This window comes from Stegastes partitus, unplaced genomic scaffold, assembly GCF_000690725.1.
Source record: "Stegastes partitus isolate 25-593 unplaced genomic scaffold, Stegastes_partitus-1.0.2 Scaffold1670, whole genome shotgun sequence".
NCBI lineage: Eukaryota > Metazoa > Chordata > Actinopteri > Pomacentridae > Stegastes > Stegastes partitus.
This window is the reverse complement of record NW_007579401.1, coordinates 76,277-83,899: the sequence shown is the minus strand read 5'-3', so window position 1 is coordinate 83,899 and position 7,623 is coordinate 76,277.

Here is a 7,623-nt window from a genome sequence, read left to right as displayed (position 1 = left end):
TACTGGATCAATGAATAGATGCAGCACGGATCAGAACCAGAGACCAGAGGAGCCAGTTGGTGGAGATACATTCATCTGATGGTGGAACATCTTCCTACTGATGGTGAGCAGAGCAGAAATTCAAGTGGCATGTTTGTTTGGCACAGCGGCAGTGGGTGTGGCCAGAGCAGGACATGTGACCAGTTGGACTGGGTGCTGTAGAACCCGGCGCTGTGCTGAGAGTTTAGTTGTATTTCTATTTAAAATTATCTGTACGTTCTGTCAGTCACACAGTCTTCTTCCTACAGAGGGCAGAGCCAGCACCAGTGGGTTCTAAATTCTGACTGAAACTCCTGAAACAAATCATTTCTATGCAGATGGTCACACCATTGACAGCAATAACTTCTTCCAGAGTTTCAGAAACCAAAGGGGTACACTGGATACGGGCCCATAGTTGTGTAGCGACACTTGTTTCTGAGGCGGCCGCACCATGAATGTAGGAATGACACTTAGTGAATAAAGCTGCACTCATGTACAATCAGGAGCCCCATGAATACAGAATTCACAAACTAGTTCATAATGTTCCAGATTAAATATCAGTAAATGATCAAATCTATTGATATTAATCAGCATTAGAATCAGAAGTCATGAATTCTGATGTCATTAACCTCCAACAAAGAAATACACAATCGAACCGACCATAATCACACACAAACGTTTAGAACTAATCCTTCAACAGGAATGTGATATGACCTCTGCCTTTGGCTCCATCTAGTGGAGCACATTTGTATTACCTCTACTTTCCGGTGCAACAAGCCAGTGGGACAGTGACCAGGTGTTCAGAATCACAACTAGTCGATTGGTCCAGCTGGGGCGAGGCGTGGCTTGCCATTCTCTCTCCAGACCTGCATCCAGTATTTAAGATGCCAGCAGCCACAAGTTGATGCCGGATCGTCGTAAAACCCACGTTAGTTTTGTGCTTGTTCATATCTTCTGCTCATTACCTTGATTCTGCTTCTAACTCTGCTCTCCTGTGCTCCAGGTTCACCGCGCTCGCTGCCTTTGAGGTCCACTGTTCATCCCTGACTCCTCACCGTTGGATTCTTCTGGTTCCAGCTCTCCATATCCTCCGTGTCCCTCCGCTGAAGTCTTCTGGTTCACCTGCGTCTCCTCCAGATCCCCCTCCCCAGCAAGTTTTGATCATTAATTGGTAAATATAGTCCATTGTCCTTTAGAGGACGTTTTGGTAGTTTCCCTATAGCAAGTATTCGTTTAGCGGTCGTTTATATGGCCAACTTGTTTGATACTTGGCTCACATTTGTGTTTGTGACTTAATTGTGTTCCTTTCAACTGTTTGGTGGTCGAGTCTTTCGTCTGCACCTGAGCCTGTGTGTGTCAAACCGTGACATGATGTAACAGAGAATAAATGACTGATAATAAAGTCATCAGTGAACTGTGATCGACACCGGGAGCCGCTGGCAGAGCGGCAATCAATTTAGAGTCACTCTGCAATCAAGAAGCCAGCTGTGATTCCTAAATTCAGCCGTTTCGCAGAAAGCAGATGATCCTTCGTAGCTTCTGTAGGATGGAGAGGGTTAGGGGTTTACAGGCAGACAAGGCACTCGACAGGTTAGGTTAGGGCTAGATGTAGGGAGGATGATCGGCTCAGGAACAGGGTTAGGGTTAGTAGCCAAAGCTCATAGCTGTGAAGAAAACATTTACTCTGTTGCTTTATAAAGACTCACTTCTGGAGCCCAACTTTAAGTAAAACATAGAAAGACAAAGCCCAACTTACATTGCAGAAAAAAAGGGAACTGGTAAAACAGTACAAGGAACCTGCATGAATAAGACTTAACAGTTACTTAGGAGGAAAAATCCCAGTTCAAACCAAGTGGAAAGCCTTCGCTGTATTCCAGTGACTTTGTTTTACACAGAAAGTTTATCTGACCAGTCATGGATGTGTTCCTCCTCAGGGCTGGTCTGGAGCTTCACTGTCCAGGAGACGTCAGAGGACGGACGCCTTTAATTCAATTCAATTCAGTTTTATTTGTACAGCGCATATTTACAACAACAAGTCATCTCATAGCGCTTCACAAAGACAGAAACACCCAACAATCCAAACATCTGGATTCTCTATAAGCTTCAGCAGTCCGCTGGTGGGAAGGAACCAAAAACCCCCACAGGGGAAAAAAAACCTCCGACAGAACCAGGCTCAGGGAGGGACGGCCATCTGCCTCCACCGGTTGGGTGGATGTAGGATGAATTCTAACATTTAGTTTCCAGTTAAACAAGTTATTAGAAGTGATTGTCCTTTTGTAACAGGAGGCATCATGGTGGGGCAGCAGGATGCAGAAGGTGAGGCCAGCGGCTGTAGTTCAGGAGCTCCAGATCCAGAGACATCCACAGAGAGAGCAGGCGCAGGAGAACCTCGGGGGAGTCACAGAGTTAGTCATATGTAATGGTGATAGGCAACTATAGAAACATATACATACACATATATATATTTAGTGCTCACTGGGTTCTTAAACGTACTTATCCAGTGGCCACTGGTCTGAAAAACACTGAGCAGTGATTTAAACTGTGTCTCACGTGTTTATGTCAAACTGTGACGGAGACAAAAGCTGTAAACATGAGAATAAACTTACAAACTGTAGAATTTCAGGACACATGAGAGTAAACTGGTCATATAAGTAAGAGCAACAGCGCATACATTCAACAACAAGATGGAGTGATGGATGAGACCGAGAGCAGGAGGTGCTGTTGTCTCCTGTGTGCTCATCTGGACCTGGACCTGATGACCTGCTGCCACAGACTGACGCCACACGTTGGGGTCTTCACTCCATGATGCTGCATTTCTTTAATTTGGGGATTCAAAACTGTTCAGTTAAAGAGTGTTAAGGGGAGATACAGGTCAGGAGGTCACCATGAAGAGTGCAACCTTTTGTTCTCCAGAGGTGTGGTTCTCCTCGGAACTGACCCTTGATGACCCTGACCAGGTTCTGGTGGAGGTCCTGGTGTCTCCACGAAGGCCGTGTACAGAGTTATCAGAGTCATTTCACTGAATGTTTTATATTTCTGGATAAACATTTGACCGACAAAAGACGTCATGAATCTGTGACATTCACGTGTTTTACTCTGAATTCATTTCTCACCATTTTTACTTCAAGAGTCATCATTTATATCTTCTGTGTTCTTCCTCCAATTTGACTGAAAGAAATTCTATCAGTTTCACTTTAGTCAAAGGTTTCACTTTGTTTTTACGGAAAAGCTAAAAAATGCAACTTCATGTTATTTTTACTTTGTCAAAATGTCGACCTTCGAGTTCGTGATAAATGAGCAGCTCAAGCATCAGCAGTTAAAATGACAAGACGGCTGACTGGAAACTACAATCATTCACTTTACAAAGGCAGCAAACTCATTTCAGTTCAGTCGTATGTCGTCCAGTCTCACTAAGAAAAGTCGTTTTTAATTTTGTTAAAGATTCAACTTTCATCTTAAAGTACAACAACGTCTCGGTGAACAAGCTGACATGAGAATTCTGTTGTGTGTGAAATGAGACAGTAGAAAGTGTGTGGGTCATCAAGTGAAGCTGAACAACATCAAACTTTGTTTTTAGTTCTTTATTTTTTCTTCTTGTTGTCATAATGATTCACAATCATCCTTTTAAAAACGTTGAACTTGAGATTCTCTGTTTGTTCTACCTTGACAACTAAAATGTCCACAACCACTGCTGTGGAAAATATAAATACTTTGTGGAAAAACACTTTTTGAAAATAGTCTAAATGATTAAAATATGTAGAAAACACACAAACTGGTTCTTCAAAAATCTAAAATACATTTAACTCTGCAACACTTTATTTTCCAACTGCTTCATATCTCATCAAAATAAATCTGACCAAAGATTTTAAAATAGCAATTTTAAAAATAAGAACTTTCAAAATATGAATCTATAAAACAAATGAAAGGTGTGTTACAGGAAAAAGTCTGTGATTCATTTGAGAAACTTGGCAGCTGTAAAACAAAGTGTTTGAGTCATCGTTATGGCAACAGCAGAGAAGTGAGAGTGAGGTCGACGGCAGCCATTTTGTGTCTGGACTGAGCGATTCTTCATATTTTTTGTTTAAGTATTTGAAAACCTCAGGGTGGTCACCAGGTCCTACCAGGTCCCACCGGGGGCCACCAGGTTCTACCAGGAGCCACCAGGAGCCACCAAGAGCCACCAGGGGCCACCAGGGGCCACCAGGGACCACCAAGGGTCACTGGGTCTCACCAGGAGCCACCAGGTCCCACCGGGTCCCACCAGGAGCCACTAGGAGCCACCAGGTCCCACCAGGGGGCCATTAGGAGCCACCAGGTCCCACCAGGTCCCACCGGGTCCCACCAGGGGCCACCAGGGGCCACCAGGAGCCACCAGGTCCCACCAGGAGCTACCGGGAGGCACCAGGAGCCACCAGGAGCCACAGGGTCCCACCGGGTCCCACCAGGAGCCACCAGGAGCCACCGGGTCCCACCAGGTCCCACCAGGAGCTACCAGGAGCCACCAGGTCCCACCAGGAGCCACAGGGTCCCACCAGGTCCCACCAGGAGCCACCAGGAGCCACCNCCCACCAGGAGCCACAGGGTCCCACCAGGTCCCACCAGGAGCCACCAGGAGCCACCAGGTCCCACCAGGAGCTACCAGGAGCCACCAGGTCCCACCAGGAGCCACAGGGTCCCACCAGGTCCCACCAGGAGCTACCAGGAGCCACCAGCGGCCCCAGACATCGGGTTTACTGTGGTGCAACGTCTTGTCACCTCTTCAGGTAAGATTTTTTCATTTTGGAGTCAAACACACAAAATGGCCGCCGAGTAATCAACCGTCTCAATTGTTTTCATTAATTCCTTCATTCTGTCCTTCCATCCTTCCTTCCTCTTTTCATCTCTTCAGTTGTTTCCTTGCTTCATCTCTTCCTTCATCGTCTCCTTGGGGGGAACACGTGCAGTGACATCACCTGATGCTGCGATGACATCACTTCCTCCTGCAGCGGTAGCAGCAGGCGCGGCATCTCCCCCCCTCTTCCTCCCCCCCTCCGTCTTCCTTCACCATATATGGCGGTGGGGCGGAGCTCGACACGGCGTATGGATTCTCATTGTTGCCACTCAGAGCCATCGGATTGGCTATCACTGTGCTGATGTCATCAGAAGGGCGGAGCTTTGCCCGCGGGATGGTGACCTCACCATACGGGTTGTCCAGGGAGACATTGATGTTCGATGACATGGCGTCGAGTCACAGGAGGGTAGGGCTAAAGCTGACCAATCAGCTCTGTGGAGGACTGAGAGGGAGATAAACAGGCTGTTACTATGGCAACCAGGAGAGAGCGGTAAACTGAAGCTTGGGCGAGTCCAGTAGTTTTGTTTCTCATAAACTTCAATGAGTTGATTCAAATCTCTTTATTCATCCAACTCATCATTTAAAGTCAAAATGACTCAAGTTACAAAAGCTGTTCTTAAGATCTGAAAACGTGGACATTTGAAGTTCGGTCGACTACATACGAGCAAAAGTCAAAACATTTAACTGACGTGAACAAGAAAAGCTGAGCTGGTTTGACTAAATGTCTCACAGTGTGGCAGCTCAGAGATTTACTGGAAGACGTTTTACTGATCAGTCATAATAAGTCAGTGGAGTAAAAGTTAGGAAGAAAAAGTAAAAACCAGAAAATGTGAACAACAAACTGCAGGTTCCTTCATCAGTGGTGTTACCGTAGAAACGCTGCACTGTTTCATGCAAAGAGAATTCACTTCATGTGAAGTTTCATTCTGTGTGACAGTTTTGTTCCCTCTGAAAGTCCATCATCGATAATTAATCATCACTAGGATCACAGGGGGCGGAGTCTATCCCAGCTGACTCAGGGTGAAGGCAGGTTCACCTGGACAGGTAACCAGTCTATCACAGGGCTACACTTAGAGACAGACAACCAAGCACACTCACATTCACACCTACGGACAATTTACAATCACCAATTAACGTCAGCATGTTTCTGGACTGTGGGAGGAAGCCGGAGAACCCGGAGAGAACCCACGCTGCACGGGGAGAACATGGAGACTCCACGCAGGAAGATCCCGGGTGTCCTCACCGGGACGCCAACCGGCGACCTTCTAGCTGTGAGGCCACGATGCTAACCACCGAGACACCGTAGCTTTGAGACATCCATTTATGAATCTGACATTCAGTGGGACCGCTCCGATGCTGAACAAGATCCTCAAATGAAATATTAACATCTACAACAATTTCATCTAGCAGACGCTTTCATCCAAAGCGATGCACATCTGAGAGCAGATACAACACCAGCAAGGACCTGGTCAGGAGGGAACGACCTGGATCAGAGCCACAGAACAAGTCCAGTGTGACGGAATGCTGGTGCCAGCAGCAGGGAGGTGACAGGATTTAACCTGTGAACCTGGTAACATGTTTCTGCTTGGCCTGACATCCAGCCCTCGTGGACTTGAAGATGAACTTCAGGAAGTGTTCAAGTTTTAATGTGACTTTAATCAAAAATGAGACAATGCTTTTGAAGTAAAGCTTTTGTCTCCTTCTCTTCCTGCAGCTCTGTTTGTCCTCATAAAGCTCTTCCAGAGTGTTTACAGACTCTGGTCTCCTTCAGGAGACTTCACTGATTATAAATCACACCTGATTATTAACATAACGTCACACTAACAGTCAACATCTGTATTCATGCAGAGTAACTTTATCATTACTGTCGATGTTGAATACAAAAGTAGAAAGTAACCGGCAATAGTTTCCTATGTAACCAGTCAGAAGGTGGACTTCACAGGTGAACTCACCTGGGTCCAACCAGCTGCTCTGAGCTACACCTTACAGGTTGAGTCATTTTGTAAGCAGCAGGTTTCTGACTTTAACCAGCATCCTGTGTTTACCTGATAATACTCGAGTAGTTCCAACGAGGCTTTAAATAGAGCAGCAGAAACAGGTGACTCACCTGGTCGCACCTCCACCTGCTTCTGCGTCTCCTTCCTGAATTTCTGGGTTCTTCACAAAAATCGAACTTTGTTCTTCTGCTGCAGTTTTCTGGTTCTTCTTATCTACAGCAAGGACAAAGTTGAAGTGAAGAAACAACAAATCCTGGTGTGTCTTGTGTTCAGACTGAGCTCACCTGCCCAAACCTGTCCGACTGGCTGCCACTCCCTCTCTCTCTCTCTCTCTGCTCAGTCTCTGTGTCGCTCGGCCCGCTGGGAAGCTTCAGCTTTCATTGGAGTTTAAAATCTGTGCTGTTGTCTTCCCGTATGATTTAAATCAGGTTTTTCATTGAGGTGATGTTTTCTCTAAACCTTATTTCATCCTTGGTTCAGATCTGTTGGCTGGGAGCCGTTGATCAGCTGTTCTGATGCTGGAGTAGTGTTCGGCTTTTCTTTATTTAAACCTGACCACTTCTCTGACACGTGTTCACAGGTGACGAGTTTAACAAACGTCAGTGAACTCATCGTCTCCAACCGGTTGGACAGAAACTGTTTGTCTCATCTTTCATTCCTTTAGTTTCCAGCTCCAAGCCCCGCCCACAGCTGCTCACCTGCTCAGGTCAGCGTTAGTAATGATCATATTAAAACTGTCAGGAATACTGTCGTTAATACTGTAGGTAATACTGTCGT